A 20,874-nucleotide genomic window follows, 5' to 3' on the forward strand; every position below is an offset into this window, starting at 1 on the left:
TATCTTTTATTTATCATTATTTCCATGGCAAGTGCTCGTCTGAGCTCCAATCTCTGGTCCCCCCTCGCCAATCTTTTACGAAAAACATCTGTCTAGCTGAAACCACTGTCAAAAATTTTATGTTTTAAATCTGTTACAAAAGCTGTCGTTGGGGAAATGTCTGTATTGTTTTCGCAGAATTTCCTGGTAAAATCAGTGCTGATCCAAAAACTAATTCTGCAGGTGTGCTCTGAAAATCTTCCTTCACAGTGTTGCGAATTGCTGGGAGAATGAGTGGCAAATTGTCTGACCAGTTTGCTTTGTTTTCTTTTATAGCCAAGGCTGCTTTAATTGTTCTATGAAACCGTTCCACCATACCATTTGCATAAGGGTGGTAGGCAGTAGTTTTAATGTGCTTTGTTCCCAACAAATGGTTGAATTCAGGGAAAAGAGTTGATTGAATCTGTGAGCCCCTGTCCATTGTGATTACGGAGGGCACTACGAAAATCGCTATCCAATCTTGTAAAATCGCTCTGGCTATTGTTGCGGCTGATATGTCTTTCACTGGTATTGCTGTCAGCTATCTGCTGAATCTATCGACTATAGTAAGCGCATTGGTGTGTCCTTTTGAAGTGGGCAAGGGTCCAACCAAGTCGATATAAACATGAGTAAACCTAGCATCTGGTACACTGAAAGTTCCTGAAGGTGATTTTGTGTGCCTGTGAACTTTACGGATGTCCGTATTCATATTTGGCCAAACAAAACGTTCCCCTATTAATTTCACGGTCGCACGTTTTCCTGGGTGGGACAAATTGTGGAAGTGCTGGAAAACTTGTCGTCTGAGGCTGGGTGAACTATAAGGGCGAGGGTGTTTTTGTGAAACATCGCAATAGAAATTTGTTGTTCCGAACGGTATCAGCATTTCTTTCAGCTTCAGTGAAGTTTTGTCCATTATAGCTGGAAGCGTGGTATTAGCTAATTGCTCTTGTGCTATTAATTCCATACTTAGTGGAATGGAATTTAAAGAAACAATTGTTGTGCAAGATAAAGTGTCAGCTACAACATTTTCTTGTCCTTTTACGTACCGTATATCGGTAGAATATTGAGCTATATAGTCAAGATGTCGAATTTCTCGTGGACCGTATTTGTCGACATGTGTGTGTAGAGTAAATGTTAGGTGTTTATGATCCATGTAAATGGAAAATTTTCTGCCTTCGAGGAGATGTTTAAAGTGCTTAATTGCAAGGTAAATTGCAAGTAACTCTCTCGAGAAAGTGCTATATTTAGTCTGCGCTTTGTTTAACTTGGCAGAGAAGAATGAAATAGGGGTCATTTTGTTGTCAGAAATTTGGTGAATGACAACTCCTACTGCTATTTCCGATGCATCCATCATAAGTGTAAGTTCCGTTGTATCACTATCTTGGATATACGTAAGTTTGGTGAAGTTTGCCAAAGCAGTTTTCAATTGTTCGAAGGCCTGTAGTGCAGGTCCTTCCAAAACTAACTGTTGGTTTTTGGTTCGTTTTTTTAACAAGTCCGTTAAAGGTGCGAGTAACGTGGAACAATTAGGCAAAAAGGGTCGGTAATAGTTAATTATGCCTACAAAATGGTGTACTTGTCTGACAGATGTCGGTAGAGGGAAATTTGAAATGGCACTTATTTTTTCAGGCAATGGGGAGATTCCATTCTTGTCGATTAAATGTCCGAGAAATTGAACTTCCTGGTGGCCAAAAACACATTTATCAGTGTTTAGTTTCAGACCGAAATGTGACAGTCTTTCGAAAGTTTGTTCCAGGTGAATATCAACGGCAGACCTCTGAAAACTTTGTCAATCAAACGTTGGAAATTTTGACAGGCGTTTCTAAGCCCGAAAGGCATCCTTAGGAACTCATAAAGACCAAATGGTGTGGTCAGTGTAGTTTTATGAATGTCTTCTTCTGCGACTGGAATTTAAAAATATGCCTTTACGAGGTTCAGCTTGGAGAAAATTGTGACACCTTGGAGTCCATTGGCGAAGTCATGGATATGGGGGATAGGATATCTATCCAGAACTGTTTTCGCGTTTAAGCATCTAAAATCTCTGCATGGGCGCCATGTGGTGTTGACAGCTTTCTGCACCATGTGGAGTGGTGATGACCAAGCACTTTTCGAGGGACATATTATCGCCATGTGGAGTAGGTTTTGAAACTCAGATTTTGCCAATTTGTATTTATCTGGTTTCAAGTGTCTGGGGGTTGAATAGACAGGGGTCCTGTGGTCTTAATATAGTGCTTAGCACTATGCTTGATGGGGTCCATGCCTTTTGGCTGGAAAAGTTGAGGAAATTTTGGGAGTAAATGGCGGATGTGTAAATCTTCGGGTAAGGCAGCGTTGATTCCAGTGGTTAAAAATTTCGAGGTAGGTCCTCTTACCGAAATCTTTGTTTCGTTGTCGGTCAATGTGTGATGAGTTATGTCGACAGAAAGGTTGAAATGGGCTAAAAAGTCTGCCCCCAAAATGTGAGTAGTCACGCTGGCTATGGTGAAATTCCAGAAAAAATTCCTTCACATTCCCAGGTTTAAGTTTAAAGTTTTCTCGCCAAAAGTGGGTATTTTGGTACCGTTGGCGGCGTGTAGGCTGAAAAATTGGGTGGCCATGCGATGTCGGTATGATGCTGATTTCCGCTCCGGTGTCTATTAAAAAGTTATATCCGTGGATTTTGTCACGGATATAAAACAGACCTTTTTTCTGTGCTCCAGCTACCGTCGTTATTGTTACTGGCTGGAAGGTTTGTTCCCTGCGCTGGTTTTTTGAATGCGCAGGGTGTAGTGCATTTTCTCACGTCGACACTGAATCTCCTGTGGTAGAAGCAAACATCTTGTCTATCTCGTGACGTGGACCGGTTCCTGCTTAAACTTCTTCACCTGTAACTTTGTCGCGTGTCGTTGTAGTTTCTGGGATAATGTCAACATGTTTGAAGTACGTCGGCTAGCTGCTTTGAAAGCTTTTCAACTGTAGTCTTTAATTTGGCTAATTCTTCGTTTCTGTTTTGGTCAGGTTGCTGAATGTTTAATGCCATGGTTTTGTTGTAGGAGTCCGTCTGTTGAAGTTCCCTTTTTCTTTTTTTTTTTTTAGAGAAAAATTATTTTTCATGCATGCCGTGGATTTGTGTGGAAGAGTTTAGTTTACACTGCGTGTTTCGTTCAAACACATTTCATTTTTAATTAAGGGGGCACCATCGTTTATTGCGGATCAGGATATAATAATCCTAACTCACTACAAAAAGAAAATAATGAAATGAATGGAAAGAAGGAAACAAAACTCAATTGCTGAATAAAATAAACATGTCGTTTATTTTCTGTTGAAAATAAATGGTTTAGGTGGAACACGTGTTTAGTGCAGTCGTTGACGACTACGTGCATGGAAAAAGAGGAATAAAGTAGGGGAAAGAAAAAGGACAGTCCAGCATGTAGAAAAAGAAAGAGAGAGGAGGTAGACCTCAATAAAGCTGCGCGTGCATGGTAGCAGTTCTCCACGTGGAAGTGTCTTCAGGGCACAAGCTGTGGATACTAACTTGTCTGATTGACGAACTAAGGCAAAAATGGAATAAAGAGGAAGTTAAACATTGTTGTTCACTTTTATACCGGAGTCAGTGTTCTGACTGCGCATGTCTGGATTTCACTTAAAAGGAAGTGACGTTGCCCATGTGTTCGTACGTGTGCGCGTATGTGTGCGAACATGTGTGTATGTTAGCATGTGTGTGTATGCACGTGAATGTGAGTGTATGTACGTGTATGTGAGGAAAAAAACATTTTTGAACAGATATGCGAATATAACATATATATATCAACACGCTCTTGTGTGTGTGTATATGCATATATATATGCATATATATATATACATATATATATATATATATATATACACACACACACACACACACACACACATACAAGCGTGTTGATTTTTATGTTTTCAAAGCAAATCTTTTCATTAAAAGGAGAAAGCAGAAGAGAGAAAATACAAAAAGGGGAGATAATTCGAATCTCTTTTCCGGTTTAGCAGAACTTCAAACACCAAACAGATATTCATTTGATTAATTGTCTTATCTGTGAGACGATTTTTCATAACCTTTTAATTTTAAATTTACAAAAAATATGCTAGTTATCTCGTTCTTTCTGTACAACAAATTATGCGTAACAAGATTTGATGAAAAGTAAGTATTAATTCCTCAGTTTATTGTTGTTCCATAATGAAATATATTTTGTCGAAAATGATATTTCAAAATTTAATGTTATTATTTCGATCTACGATGACAGCAGAAACTCAAATCTAGGGGAGATAATCAGCATAGACATAGCAAAAATAAGGATATTTCTAAGGTATAATTTGGGACACTTATTAATTAACGTACACAAAACAAAAGTAAACAACCTATTACAATGAAACGATGATAATCAACAACAAAAATTAAATAAACTTGTTGATTAACGAAATAAAAATCATGTCACATATCCTTTTTTCGACAAAGAAACTCCATGAGATGAATTCTCCGATGTGTCTTTTGGCATGAGACAAAAACCCTTTATTGAAAAATAAGAAATTTGGGCGCTTCTACACTATTGGGACGAAATTTCGGAAATCGTAATACTGAATTTCACATGAAAACAATGGTGTCTACCTATTCCTCATATTTTTAAGATGATTATATCCAAAAATTACGAAGATCAATAAGGTAGAAAATTATTTATTAAAGAAAATAAAAAATAGAATTTGATGAAAACGATCGAAAGATACAGGAAAGTTCAAAAGGGAGGTCATTTTTCATTTCGACTTAAACAGGATGGCGGCAATTTTTCACCTGCTACCACAATTAAAGTTTTTTTTGTTGTTTTTTTAATAATTCAGTAATATTCAGGTAATTCTGACTGCATAAATGTGGAAGCTACCATTGTAACTTATTAAAATTGACAAAAAAAAAAAAACAAAAAAACAATCAGTTTAAACCATTGTTTTTTTTTTTTTTTAATCTAAAAACTCCATTTGTCGACTACAAAATCTCGTCCCAATAGTGTAGAAGCGCCGAAATTTGTTTTTCTTTATTTTAGTTACTCAGTCAACGTCAGGATTTTTTTAAGATATTGAAACTGTCAATTTTTTTTTTTTTTTTTTTTTTTTTTTGTTACACAGTGATCACCACTTATCAAGGCCCGGAATAAGGGTTATTGCAAGTACATTACGTTAGTGTGGAGATTTGATGAAGTGTTTACTTAAGGGGGCGGTTCATTAGGAATTTGTTAACATTAGACTTGAAGATATCCAAGTTGTAGTCCGGAGGGAAGCAGGCAGACGGAACAGAGTTCCACAGGCGTGCAGTTCTAAGAAAGAAGCTTTGTTCATGGAATCCGCGTTTTGATTTAGGCACAGATATAGAGTGGGGGAAATTTTTCACAGTGGATTCAGCTAGACGGGTGTTTTTCGTGAAAGATTGGCGAGGGGGGACCAGGGATTGGAGTTCAGACGAGCACCTGCCATGAAAATAACGATAAAACAAGGATAGGCTCGTAACGTCTCTTCTGTGGGAGAGGGGTTGCAGGGTAGATATGGCAACAGTATTCCATCCTTGGACGTACTTGGCTTTTATATAGATAGAGAATTGCATCAGTAGTGAGATATCTTCTGGAGCGGTAGAAGGATCCCACCATCTTTCCAGCGACCTTGGCAACAGACTTGATGTACGTGTTCCATTTCAGATCAGGAGTAAAGGTCAAACCCAGAAGCTTGCCAAAACACGGGGCCTCACCCAGACGAGAGCCATCCATCACAATTGATGCCAACTGGGGATCAGAGCGTTGATGATGTAAGAATAGGAGTTTGGTTTTGGATGCATTAAAGGTAACTAGCCACGTCTTCCCCCACTGAACCACGATTATGATTAAAGTTTAAAGTCAAATATTGTAATTCACGTGTCTATCTGCGGAATACGGAATCTTTGGTCACATTACTATTATATCAAGAAAAGTGAATTTAATCAGAATTATTCAGACAAACTAATAAGGAATTAGAGAATTTGTGATGTTTATTTACATAAAAAATGGTACTCTTGCAGAGAATGGATTGTGCTGAAATAATAATGGTATTACGAAATCCATTTTTACCATGGGTAGGAGTGTTTTTTTTTTTTGTTGTTTTTTTTTTCTGGTTTATGGTTTTTAACTACTCTGTAGTTTCACCTAGCAATTTAATTTTAAAAGAGATACTGTAAAAATCGAATTTGATAATAAAAAAAATTTTCACGGTACTTTCTCTACACAAGTACCTGCATTGTCAAAACTCTTATCCAAAAATAAATAAATGAGAAGTATTATACATAAAATCTTAAAATATACAAATATATATAAAAAAAATAAAAAATAAAGGTGCTAGTGCACTTATTGATTCACACTATTTTTTAAATCGTATTTTCAAGTTTAATTAAAGTTTTATGCTATCTGTTTTTATTAAATTGTTAGGTTAAAGTACAGAATAGCGACAAAACACCCTCCCCTCCCCATGTTAAGAATGACATTCTAAATAATAACATTATTATTTCAGCACTGATCAATAAATGCACTAGTATCAAAATAACAACGTTCAAAGATTTTGCACAAGATAAAGTATGTGTGTATTTTTTTTACTGCTTCGGCAGTTTATGGGCCTAATCTCATTCAGGTATAGTTTGATCGCTTACTTGTTTCCTTTTTGTAAACCGTTTCGGCAATTTCCGGGACTTGGCTATAGTTGTGACATCGGATATGACGTCACGAGCAGCAGTATAAATGGAACTCACTGAGAAAAGTTTCAACAAATAGCAAACCTAGCGACGTGGAAGAGCAAGGAAAAAAAGAAAAGTACTCCAAGTCAACAGCAACGAGTTACTAAACTGGAAACAAGGAACACGAACGAGGAAAAAAGCACTCAAAATCAACAGCAATGAGTTACTAAACTACAAAGAACGAACAAAAAAAAAAGGTACTCAAAATCAACAGCCACAAGTTACTAAACTACAAACAACAAACATGAACACGAACAGGGAAAAAAGTACTCGATCAACATTAATGAGTTACTAAACTACAAATAATGAACACAAACGGAGAAAAAGTACTCAAAGTCAACAGTAACGAATCACTAAAAAATAAAAAGTGTTTGAAGTCAACAGCAACGCAACACAAATTTTAAAAGTCGGAAATAATGAAGGAATAATTATTTCAGAAAATGGCTCTCTCTATGCCAATACGATAGAACTCCTAGACTGAGAAGACTCCATATAATTCAATAACTTGAGTGTTATTTCTTCTGCCCGTCACACTAATAATTTCCTGGGTAAGGTTAACACTTTTGTCCAAACTTCTGTATACGTAATACACCTTCTCTCAACTCCCAACGAACTTCTGCTAATTCAACTTATTTCTTCAAAATCCAACTTCAAAATGAATCCCCCTCTAAAAAATCAACCCTCTTTTATCTCCAACCAGGAGCATCTCATTTGCATATCGGGTGGTCACATTGCAGGCATATAAAGAGATAAGGCAGCCATTTTTATTTCTTTCTTCTTCATTCATTTCATTCCACGACCGACCCGTTGAATTATGCACATGTGCTAATTAGGTAAGTCGCACGTTTCCCTACACTCCAACCAGGAGCAAGCATGAAGAGAATGGAATGAACACATCGAAGACAGCATTCAAAATAACAGACGATAAACGACAACTATCACTCTTTCGATTTTACATGAGAAAGAAACTAAAAGACATCATCCAAGCCTTATCACCAGAGATACCAACAGGCCAAGTAGAGCCTACATACAAAACTACAAAGATAGCTTTAGACAAATATTTTATACAAAAACAAATAAGGTCTTTGAACGTCATGAATTCTGAATGCTTAGTCAAGAAAACAGGAAGTCAACACACAACTAAGTTACCCGTCTACTCATGCAAGGAGTAAAATGCAGCTTTGGTGAATGCAACCTGAACTATGGTGGACCAGTTAATAGAAAAATGCACCTTAAGCAAATTACGTTGTGTATTTGAAAAAGCAGATTTGACCATAGGTAAAGCACTTCGAACAGCTTTTATATTTGAGTTCACTGAAACACAGGTTGAGCATATACAAGGGAATAAAAGGGGGCACTCGGGTATCCACCAAATTAACAACAACTACTTAACAGTGGGTATAGAAAACCACCTAAGGACACCAGCAGTGCTTTAAAACCAGTCGCAAAATGCTACGGTTGTAACGGTTCAGACCACATACATGATCAAAGAAAATGGCCAGCGTTTGGGAAGAAATTCAATTACTGTGGAGTAATGAATCATTTTGAAAAATCATGCTTGAAGAAAAAGAACAGTCTCACATGAAGAAGAGATTGCTGTTGTGGCAAATAGCAGCCTTAAATCTATTACTTTATCGGAAATAATGGATGAATCTCAACGGGTTCCAACTACCATAGCAGTGGAAAAGACCATACAACAGGAAGACTGGAACAGTAAGTTAACATAATCCTATAAACACATGAATAATGGACGGGGCATAGTTATGCATGGAGCCAGAATCATTATACTCAAAAACCTACAGAAGTGAATCTTGAAGTTGACACTTGAAACACACCTGGGTATAATGAAAACAAAAGCGCTGCTTAGTACTAAAGTATGGTAGCCTAATATAGACCAAGACATAGAGGTCACCATAAGCTGATGTATTCTGTGCACAGACCCTAAACTCTAAGAGGAACCACTGTCTAATTTATATGGCCAAAATGAAAGGGCCTGCAAAGTTCTCCACGTTGACATATGTGGACCTTTCTCCAGCAAGAATGATGTAATTGGAATGATGGATGCAAATCAAGAAGCATTTGTTACAAAATCCACCAGGGCCAGTATAATTGTATCGACAATCCAAAACTGTTTCTGTACACATGGCATCCCAGCAACCATTGTTTCAGATAATGGGCCCCAGTTCATATCCTCGGAATTTAAGCAATTCTGTAAAGAATGGGGTATCCAACATTGAAAGATAATACTTTATCATCACTAAACTAATGGAGAAATTGAGTGGCTCTTTGGAACTATGTTGAAAGCTATTTGAGTGATGAATATGGAAAGAAGAGAGTGGCGAAAACATCTGGGAGAGTTCCTGGTGTATTACGTAAATAGCCCCCATGCCATGATGGAGAAAACACCTGCAAAGCTCCTTTTGGGTAGGGAAGTGGACATCAACCTACCAGGACTGCAAATCTTTTCTGAGCAAGGTGCACCGGAAGAGTTGTTTATGGACAACAATGCTGCTTTTTGCAGCCAACAAGTTCAGCAGTTGTTAGACAAATGAGACGCCCACCTATGATTACGATGTGCTCACGTGCCATCGGGAAATGGCATTGCTGAGAGGAGCCATTGCAGCATTAAGAGGATTGCTGCCAGAAAGCAATGCACCATTATGGAGGCCACGTATTGGTATAACCTCATGCCAAATGATGGGAAGTCACCTACAACAGCGACTGCCAATGATATACACACATACCATTTCAGAGTAAAAGGAATTTACACTTCACAGCTAGTCAACGAGGGAACACATAAAAGATATGGGATAGGAGATCCAGTTTGGGTGAGACCCCGAGGAAACCGGTGCACCACCAAGTTCACATGGGGAAGAATATCTGGGGTGATTAGCCAGCAGTCAGTCCTAGTTGATGGAACCCCACGTCATGTGCACGATCTTCATCCAGCTGCCAAGGTATGTCACCCAACTACAGAGGAGAGTGATGAATCATCAAGTGATGACCTGCTGACAAACAATCCCCTCCACCAGAGAGTATTGGCTATAGTTCGTCTAACGAAGCAGAACCAGAACCAGAGATGATGAATGTGCCCCTTCATCGAAACCAGCAGAATAAAAAACCAATCCCACAATGCACTCTATGTGATCATGAGATCAGGGGGGGTGATAGTCATCAAAGAAGCGTCCTCATGTTTGTGCCTTATGTGGCAACAATAATAATGAACTTACCTTGAGGTGGGATCTGAAAAAGAGACGCCATGAATATTGACTGATCTTTTATCCCCAACTTGAGTCACATTTCAATCAGTGTACATTCCATAAGTGATATCATAGATTCGTTATCTACTATCATAGCTTGATTACTAATTAGTTGTGCAGGTATTTTTTAGCAGATGTTATTCAACTTTCTACTTAACCTCTTTCTTGAATGGTCTCAGATGTCTTTGTTCACTTGTAAGACTTCTTCACTTCGATTTTCATTGACAATGAATTTGGGATTATGGGAAACACGGAGTTCCAATTAAGTAAAGAATTTTTAAAGAGATTTTCACTGAGCATATTTGATTGTCTTTTGTTCATAAATCTCTTTCATTTCTTTCCCAAACTAAGAAAACCCACTTCATGTGTAATCATCTCATTTGCATCACTATAATTTTCTCATGGGTACGAGATGACTCATTAGCACTAATAGTTTCAGTCTTGTAATATATATCTAATAACAGCACTTAATTCAATGAGAGGTAAAACACATTGATTTTCTTTGTATACTATTTGCATTACTACTGGCAGCCCAGGTGCCGTCATTATGGAAACAAAAAAAATGTTTACAGGATATAAAATGAATCTGATGATTCAGGAAATGATTATAAGATGGATAAGTCCATTAAATTATAGAAATTAGTTTTGTGGTCATGGTAATAATGAAGTGTTACTTGTCCCAATCTAAGTATCTTATTAGTAATTACTTTATGATGGGAAATAGAAGTTTTAATATGGCAACCACACCTATATTCATCTAGGGGGTTTTACATTATGGTCATCATCCTCTTCTGAATGCTGCAGAAATGGGTCTTATGTAACAGTGATATGTTGCTGTCTTACAGAATAGTTTGAGTTTGTTAAATAACTACTAAATCCATGTTAGTCTATCAAAATCCTGTAAATGTTATAATAAAACATATTGTCTAAAAAGCTTTAATCACAGATGCCTACTTTTTTTCTGCATTTTTTTCCTGTTAAAATAATTTGTATAAAGTAACAGAACCAGATTGAAATGCTAAGGTTTTATTTGAAATAATTTCAGCTGAATAATTTGTGTTTGGAGTCAAATCGTTCATTTTATCTAAAGGAATTAATGAAAAAATCACCCATTTCTCACTGGAAGGGTAGTCAAAAAGTCATATGTGATTTAATTCAACTTTACACAATCCACACATTTTTTTTTAATATTCTGTATGCGATATTAGCAGTAAGCTTAACTATTGTATTGTTGTTTTTAAAACACATTTCATAATTTAATTATTATTATTATTATTATTATTATTATTATTATTATTATTATTATTATTATTAGCAGGACTTGTGGAAATACAATAGGATACTCATTTATATGTAATATATTGATGCTGGCCTTCTGTAGATGTCCAGTGTAAATAGAGAGGCTCTGATATTATTGTAGCTTTTTTGTTAAAACTGCAAAAGTATTTATCTAAGCTAGCACGAACGCCCAGCAAAGCCTGGTCGTAAAGTATGTTTAAATATAATATTTTAATTCTTGCAGATTTCGTATATATTATTATAGAGTTAATGTTCTATCGATTTTTATATATTATAAAGTTACAATTTCCAAAATAAAAAAAATGTATCCATATGACTTGGGTGCATTAGCTTGAATCGAAACCGAAATAAAACTTATATATATATATATATATATATATATATATATATATATATGTATGTATATATATATATATATATATATATATATATGTATGTATATATATATATATATATATATATAACTTGAGTTTCTTCAGTCATAATCGAAACCAAAACCAAAACTTATGAAGAATTCTTGATAAAATTATTTATAAAAAAAAGTAGATTACTGGAGTGCCATCAGTTATAATCGAAACCATAACAAAAATTTATGAAGAATTCTTGATAAAATTATTTATTATAAAAAAAATAGATGACTTAAGTGCCATCAGCTATAATCGAAACCGAAACCAAAACTTATGAAGAATTTTTGGTAAAATTATTTATGACAAGAAATGGAAAGTACATAACAGTTAACCGACCCGGATGTAAGTGTTACACAGAAAATAACATACACGATATCGTGATAATATATAGATGTTTAAAAGGGTATGTTTTCTTCAAAATTACTATTTGTTGTTTAATAGTTGTTTTGAATTTACTTATTTTTTTAATGATTTGTTTTGATTTGGAAATAACAAATAATTGTGTTTCACATTATTTTGTTTCTTGAATAAATATTCAGCATTTCTGATCAAATATTGTTTTCATTAAAAATATCATCTTTACTTTGAATAAAATGCAGATGAAAATGTAAATTGATTTCTTCTTTCTTTGTCTTTCTTTATGGTCACATTTAAGAGATAAATTTGTATTGAAATTACTAACATGTTAATGTTTATGTGGATAAATGTGAAATATTTTGTTTCTTGTTTACAACAAATTTATGTCTGGAATGTTTATTATTTTCAATTAATATTTCAAGTAATTTAGGAGCAAACTTTGCAAATTGATAATGATATGACAGCCATATAATTTCTCATAAGTTTTGCTACAATTTTTACAATGATGTTGGTTTCTATAACATTGCTATATTTTATTGAATTATAATTATTATACTATGCGGCTGAAACAAGTTTTGTATGAAATATTGTGTCTTACCACTTAGATCAATACAAACAATTATTTCCATGGAATATTATTTAATATTTTGCTTCATATGTTGTACATTCTATGGTGCTATGCTTTAATTTTCTATTTCCCCTTAATCTGCCAATCTGAATTGCCCCTCACTATTATTTTTTAATGCATTTTATCTTTCTTGTTTTAGTAGATGGCATTGGCTTAATTTTTCTTTTTTCTCTAATGACTCATCTTTTATCTGAAATCTTTTGGCTACCCTAAAATTGATCCTTTTTTTATTTGAATTAATTGTTGGCATTTACGTAATTTGCAGTGAATAATCTTCCTAAAACTATTGCTTCCAGGATGTACTTATTTTATATATAGTGTTCCTATTTACTTGCCAGAGTTAGACACAAGGTCGGTTTTTAATGTGAGGATCCAGCTCTACAAAAAGGGGCACTCTGGGTAGTGTTATAAAACGTCAATGTTTACAAAAAACTATAATCCTTACCTAACCTTTCCTGGTATTTGGTTGATGTAGCTCATGAAATGTTGATGCTGTCTTTTTTTAAGACGACAGTTTTATCATTCTACCCTGTAATTTGCAGTGAATCTTGACATAACCTTTCTTAGTATTTGGTTGATGTACTACAAAAAACACAATCAATCTGTAAATAAAATGTTGAGGTTCACAATCGCATCCTACACTCAAATCTTGATATATTGAGCCATTCCATGTATTTATATGCTGTTAAGCTTATACCACTGTTTGCTTCAGCTTTGATAAACATGTACAAAGACTCTTCCATGATTCATAGATGCTTTGTTGATGCTTTCATTATCTTTTTGAATTATTGTCACTGGATTCCAACTGTTGTTTCCCATAGTACACTTCTTACAAAGCATGTATATGTCTCCAGTAATTGCATCATCGAATCAGTAAAAAAAAAAAATTGACAATAAAAGGTAGCTGTGTATAATAGACTACATATTATTTCCAGAAGGTTATTCTAATTTTCAACATGTATTGTAAGGAATTTGTTAAACATTGACTAAAATGTTTTAGTTTTACTCTTAATTGTGTTTTAAACAAGAACCAGTGTGATAAGAATGTTCAATGATTATTTTGTGTAAAATTTTGTTTTTGTTAATAAATTTTTATGTCAAATAAATATTTTGTTTATATGTCAAAATAATATGGCTATCAGTAATTAAAACAGTGATAAAGTTTGATTTCATAAACTTTAATATATAATAAAAAAAATGAATTTATCTAAAATTTATAGCAAAATGAAAACAAGGGTATGTTCACGGATCTTTGCTATGAGCACACATTGTTCATAGAACAATAATTGTCAAATTTTATATTTTGCATCAGTCAGTTTTTCTAGATTTGAAAAATGTCCATATAGATACCCCATAGAAATGCATAGAACAAAAGCATTGTGGTGCAATTATTTTGACCTTTTCTACTGGTTTGAATGTAATATTTATATGTAGTATAAAAACGAAAAGTGTATTTTTACAAATACTCATTACATTAAGAATATTCATTACTAAATTATATATTACAAATACAAAATATCATTTTCATTACAAAAAGTAGGGCAGTCAATTAGTGTGAAGTTTTTTACATTTTGATTAAAAATGTATATAAAATATTTCTTAATAGTAAAATTGTCACAAAATGAAATTCTCATTTGAATTTAGATAATCTTATTAACATTGAAAACTCACTATCATAATGTTTATTTTTATTTACAGATAATCGAGTTAGCAAGATACAATTTTTTCAACAAGTAAATGGATATTGATTTCTTAATGATACGAGTAGAAAATGGAGAATATTGAAGACTGAAACATTCAAAAACTTTTGAATGTAGAAAGTATGATTATTCAATTTCAAAGAATACTTTAAAAACACTCAAGTTCTGCTAAACTGTCAAAATTGAAGGTCATTTGAGAGCAAAAATTGAGGGGAAAACATTTTCTTGTAAGATATATAAGAAAGTCATTTTCTCAGGAAAGCCATTTAATTCGACATATCCAAAAACAGAGATAAATGAACTAATAAATTTAAAAAATATTTAACTGTTTGATCTCTCTCTCTCTCTCTCTCTCTCAGCTGTTGAAAAATTAAAAACCCACCTGATGCTTCCAACTCATCTTTTTCATAGCAGTTTCTTTCCTATGCAAATTAATGCCATATGTATATTACTGAACCTTCTACAAACGAAGACATTTTCTTTCTCTTTCTTTTCTTCATTTCACAATCTGAAAGGATAGAGAGAGGTGTATTCGTTTGTATAAGTCACTTTCTTCATTATTTTCTCCACATAATTAATTTCTCTAATGTTGTTGTTCAATTTCACTACAGAGAAGTCATAGTTTGGTGAAATGTCTGCGACTACTTTTACAGAAAAGTCAGACTCAAAAATTCAAGTGAGTAATTCTACTAGCAAGAAACCATATTCCTGTGAAGTATGTGGTTCTTCATTCACAAAAACGTCAAACTTGACAACTCATGTACGCTTACACACTGGAGAGACGCCATATGCTTGTGAAGAATGTGATTCTTCATTTTCAGAGAAAAAAAGTTTAATACTACATATCAGAAAACACAGTGGGGAGAAGCCATATGATTGTGAACAATGTGGTTCATCATTTGCTGACAAAGGAAGATTAAATCAACATATGAAAATACATAGTGGAGAGAAACCATTTTGTTGTGAAATATGCAAGACTTCATTTTATGCTAAAAATAACTTAATACAGCATCTCAGAATACACAATGGAGAGAGGCCATATGTTTGTGAAATATGTAATAAATCATTTCGATATAGAAATAGTTTAACTCATCACCTACGAATACATGGTGGAGAGAAACCATTTTTTTGTGAAATATGCAGCTTTTCATTTTATACGAAAAATATATTAAAACATCATGCAAAAATACACAGTGGAGAGAAACCATATGCTTGCGAAATATGTAATAAATCTTTTTCACAGAACAGTTATTTAAAGGAGCACATGACAACACACAAGTCGGAAAAGTGTTTTTCTTGTGAAATATGTAGTAAATCGTTTACTACAAAACGTAAGTTAATACTTCATGTAAGAATACATACTGAAGAGAAAAAATATATTTGTGAGATATGTAGAAAATCTTTTTCATATAAAAGTCATTTAAATGTACATCTCCGAATTCACAGTGGAGAGAAACCATATGCTTGTGAAATATGTGGCAATTCATTTGTTGCCAAAAATAAGTTAATACCTCATTTAAGAACACACACTGGAGAAAAGCCATATGTTTGTGAAATATGTAATATATCATTTTCATATAAAAGTAATTTAAATCGACATATACGAACACACAAGTAAGAATGTGAGCCACTGATATCCAACTGTAAGGTTCTGCTGAGGGATGGTCATTATACAGTGCGGCACGATGGATTGTGTATCTACACTAGACAATCTGTAAAAAGATTTATATTTAATGCAGCAGCAAGTCATGGGAACATATGCCAGAAAGGACAGTTGGATATAAATCATACACCATCCACTATGACTGTGCAATTCCTACAGCTACATAACGAGAAAACTGAGCTATTAAACTTGATATAGTGAAATTTGACAAGGAGAAAAGAAACAGCCTTAGTGTCCTTGATGATACTTGTTTAAAAAGAGCTGAGAGGGAAAGGATTCGAAATTACGAAGCTCTTATGCACGGCATAAAAAGAAACTGTAATATGAGGATGATCTTTAGCAATCCAGTAATTATAGTAGTATCAAGACTCATAAAAAATGATTTCCAAAACAACCTGACAAATATACTCAGTAAACCAAGTACAATAGAGATTCAAACAGTTGCCAGCCAGGTAGTTTTTGAAATCAGATAGAATCTTTAAAAAATCTCTTGGTTGGAATATGTAAGTTAGCAGGTGAATACCTTGCATCTGGTAGGATGCCCCACCTCCAACTTGAACAAGAAAAGGAAATTGAAAAACAAAACAATATGAAAAGAATGGAAATCATGGGGAGAAAACATAAAGAGAAACTGGAATCTTAGGAAGATATCTATCATTCCAGTAATTATAGGAGCAACCAGATTTATGAAAAAGAATTTCAAAAACTACCTGACAAATATATCTGGTGAACCAAGTGCAATGTAGATTAAAAACAGTTGCACTTTAATTGGACAGTTAAAATCCTTTAAAAGATCTCTTGAGTTAAATATATGAAAAAACGGATGAATATCTGGCATCCTACCGGATGCCACATCCTCAGCTAGTACAACATGATAAGAAAACTGAAAATATAAAGATAATATAAAAGGAAAATGTTGATACTGTACAAAATAATGTACAGAAATAAGTGTCTACCAAAGCTATATCTGGCTATAGAAGCAGGGGGCCCTATATTCCTTTTCATCGACCTCACAGAATTTAACCATTATCATATTGTATAAGAACTTATTGCTAGTGAGTAGACCTCTAAAATGCTATTATCCTTTGCTGCAATTTTTTGTTTTATTCTGCAAATAAAATCATCTTTGAGCACTTTGCTATTTATTTCAACAATGTTACAAATAGATTTCAAACAGTCTTTTCTATGATTGACTTTATTTAACAGTCTAACCAAGGAGCTGATATTACTGAGTTTTCTAGTGGTTGGCTCTGATTAACAATTAGTTAGGATAGCTCATCTGCATAGCCAATTCTATTTGTTGGTCAATATTTCAATTTAAAATTATAGTTCAGAATGTTGGTAACCTATCTCAGAAATCTGAAATATAATGCGAATGTTATACTGAGAGCTTCTTTTTCAATTTGACTCTATGCATGGATGTTTTTGCTTTGTCTGATATGAGGTGCAGTATACGTTCAGATACCATATGAGCTAGATTCACAGGAGATAATGATACTTAATTGAAGGTTAAAATGAGCCAGAAATAGTTCTAATGTTAGAATAATCTTTAATTCTTTTCAAAAGCTGACTGACACATAACTTTCCAATTCCAATTTTCATCTTTTTTCGGTTATTCTTTCAAAGGTGTGTGCAGTTCATGAATGTTCTTTATGAATACTTCATAATAGATAGTCCAAGAAAGCTTTTGAGTTCATTGACATTTCTTGGAGAAAGCATATTTTTTATAGCTTCTACCCACTGTTGATCAGAGCATCTTCTGTTTTTCTTTTCAATATGCACGAGATAGCTTATTTCCTTCATAAAAAGTCGTATTTCGTTTCATGTATCTAAAACCTAAGATTATGAATTGTCTCAAAAACCTTGCATATCCATTTACAATGTTCCTCGATAGATTTGCTTGCTATTACAATGCATCCAGATAGGCACACAACCAACCATGATATCCATGACCTGCTGGAATATATGAAGCGCATGCTTAACCCTGAGTTAGATATTGACTGAGCAATGCTGAAAAGAAAAGTGTGCTGGTTGACAATTATTACTATGATCATTATTAACATTGGCAAAAATAGAATGTCAGACATATCATAACGAAATAAACATTTACCAATAAAATTATTTTACATTAAAATGTTTAAATAGAAAGAAATGTTAGTTTTCATAACTAGCACAGACAAAAATGTTAATTTGGTGGAAAAGAATGTTAGAAAACAAACAAAATGACATGAGATAGCTTTAAAACACACATATCAGTTAGTCAAGAGTTGGACGTCAGTTAGCAGACCCAGTCTATATGTTGGTACGGGTTTAGGTTCTTCCAAGTCCCAAAACTACCGACCAGCTTTAATAATTACTAAACGTACAACAAGTATAAACGACAAGAATTTATTAACAAACATGAAAACATAACAACACTGCAATTCAGAACATTAAGGTAAAAAGATTACTCACTTCAATAGTGGGGTTTATGGGAGGAGTGAGGACTGTATTCTAGAGTTGTACTCTGCCTGTCCAACATTGTCTTTTAGGAGAAGAACTTTTTGCGTCCGTGCCTCATGTGTACGGACTCTCCTCTTCTTTTTTCAAGGGACCTCACTCCTTACCCTACACCGGTAATCCGGTGCTCTTATTTATTCCCCTACATATAGTTATAATAAAAAAGACGTGTCACAGACAATAATGGTTCTGATTAGGAGAAAATGGTGATAGTAAAAGTCCAAGACCAGTGTGGATGCTTTTCAATGGAAAACACCCGGAATAAAGCTGCTGCAAATACCACCGAGACTTTGCAGCTTTTTCAATGATACATCAAATCAAGATCTACCCACATGGATAAGGTATGTTTCTTCATTAGCCGGTGTAAACCCTAAGAGACTGTTATTTTCTCTTAATGTTATAATTGTTATACTGTTGTCCTGCTATTCACTAGACGATCAATATGCAAATTAAATATGTATACACAATAGTAACTACACATCATATATTAGTTTTGGACGCCGGGGCCAATTTTATTCTAACATGAAAAAAAATATCTCAACATGGAGAAAGGTAAAAACTGTGGTGGAAAAAAGAACACAATGCCAAAAAAGAAAAAAATGAAATGAAAATGTGTCAATGTTATGTAAGAGACATTATTTTATATGTTAAACTGTGTTAAAAAAAAGTGAAAAAAAGAGTTATTTTAAACTATTGTGAAGAGAAAAATAATTAAAAAAGAATTGTGTATAAAAATAGAAAATAACATATGCATACGCGTAGAAAAAAAGCAAATCGTACCATGTTTTGTTTTGAAATATTAGTTTAGAGCTGTTAATCAAATTGCTTCTGTTTGTCAAAAGCAGAAGTTAATGTTAACTTTTGCTTTGATGTTTGGTTTAAAGTAAAACATGTACTAAATTTGGGAGATGGGAATTTGTTCCTTGTTGAACTTTTGAGCTTTTTTCAGTGTGATACAAACTTGTTTTTTTTGGGTTTTTTCTCTTAGTTTGAAAAAAGAAGGAAGAGAGAGGAAAATTGAATTTTTTGCTGTATGTACATTGTACCACAAATGTGAAATTTTTTTTTTGTCGATTTTAACTGGTAATGTAATTGCACTTCATTGCTAAATGCATGATGTACTGACATTATATGAATATTCTGTGTTTGCAGTTGGAAAAACTGTTCTGTTTTTGTTTTTTTCCTCAGTTAAGGACTGAAGATATTTATTGTGCTGTTAATGCATATAATGTTTAATTCAAATGTATAATGTAATTTGTGATGTATTGATATGTATTTGTTTTGGAATGCTACATGGTGTATACTAATGAAAATTGGAAAAAAAACAGATAAGGAGTAAAGTAAGAGAAATTGAGGGTCAACATATAATTTAGGGTTAAGTTATAAGGGGGCTCTGTTCCAATGCAACAAATAATTTTATTATTTTCAAGGAGTGATTCATGAAAAAAAGGTTTCTTTAGTTTTTGATTTTCTTTTGGTCACGTATAGAATCAACTTGAAAAGGAATATAGGGCCTGTTTCAATAATAGAAAATCCGGGGTTTCCCAAATATAGAGGCTATCTTGTGAATTGACCATGGGAGATAGATATGTAAGGGGTTTTCTCTTTTGATTCCCAAACGTACTGTGTATAAAAATGGAAATTGTTGATGAGATGAATGGGAGTCAGAGTTAGAAAACCCAGTTGGTAGTCAAAGAGAAAGACGGTCCACAGACAATAATGGCTTCAAGTAGAGGAAAAGTTCAGGACAAGCATTGCAGTTTTCTAATGGCGGAAACATTCGGAATAAAGCTGCTGTAGATACCACCAAGGCTTTGGGTCATATATATCTTTCCGGATTTTCCAAGGAACCATCAAATCAAGATTAAGCCAGAAGGTATGTTTCTTTATTGGTCGATGCAAACCCCAAGAGACTGTTATTTGTTCCTTTAATGTTATAAATGTTATATCTTTAATTACTAGATGCTCAATAAACACATTAAATGTATATACACATCAATAAATACACATCATATATACACCCTATTGTTATACAAAATTCCACTGTATGGCAAATATAAATCTATCAAACTTGTATAATGTACACCTTTGAAACAATTACTGCACCATACCTCTTCCAATGTGGGGGGATATTGGTAATCTTTTAGAGTCGTATTAAAGTCGTTGAATAATCTACACAGACACAAATTTGGTGGAACTCACTTCGAACAACATTTTATAGTTGGTCTAACTCTACTGACACAAATGGGACAAAATTCAGTTTGTGATTGCTACATCCCTAAAGCTTTT

General features: G+C 33.9%; 1 long non-coding RNA gene across 1 annotated transcript in view; it reads left to right on the forward strand.

Annotated features, from left to right (window-relative positions):
- Positions 1 to 4,026: 4,026 nt before the first annotated feature.
- Positions 4,027 to 20,874, forward strand: part of LOC145284416 (uncharacterized) — a 42,626-nt gene continuing 25,778 nt past the window's right edge. Inside the window, exon 1 of the long non-coding RNA XR_013868823.1 lies at positions 4,027 to 4,174. This is a non-coding gene — a long non-coding RNA (uncharacterized LOC145284416). The remainder of the gene's footprint in view (positions 4,175 to 20,874) is intronic.

The sequence above is a fragment of the Euprymna scolopes genome, chromosome 9 (assembly GCF_053919585.1).
Source record: "Euprymna scolopes isolate OS-2025 chromosome 9, ASM5391958v1, whole genome shotgun sequence".
NCBI lineage: Eukaryota > Metazoa > Mollusca > Cephalopoda > Sepiida > Sepiolidae > Euprymna > Euprymna scolopes.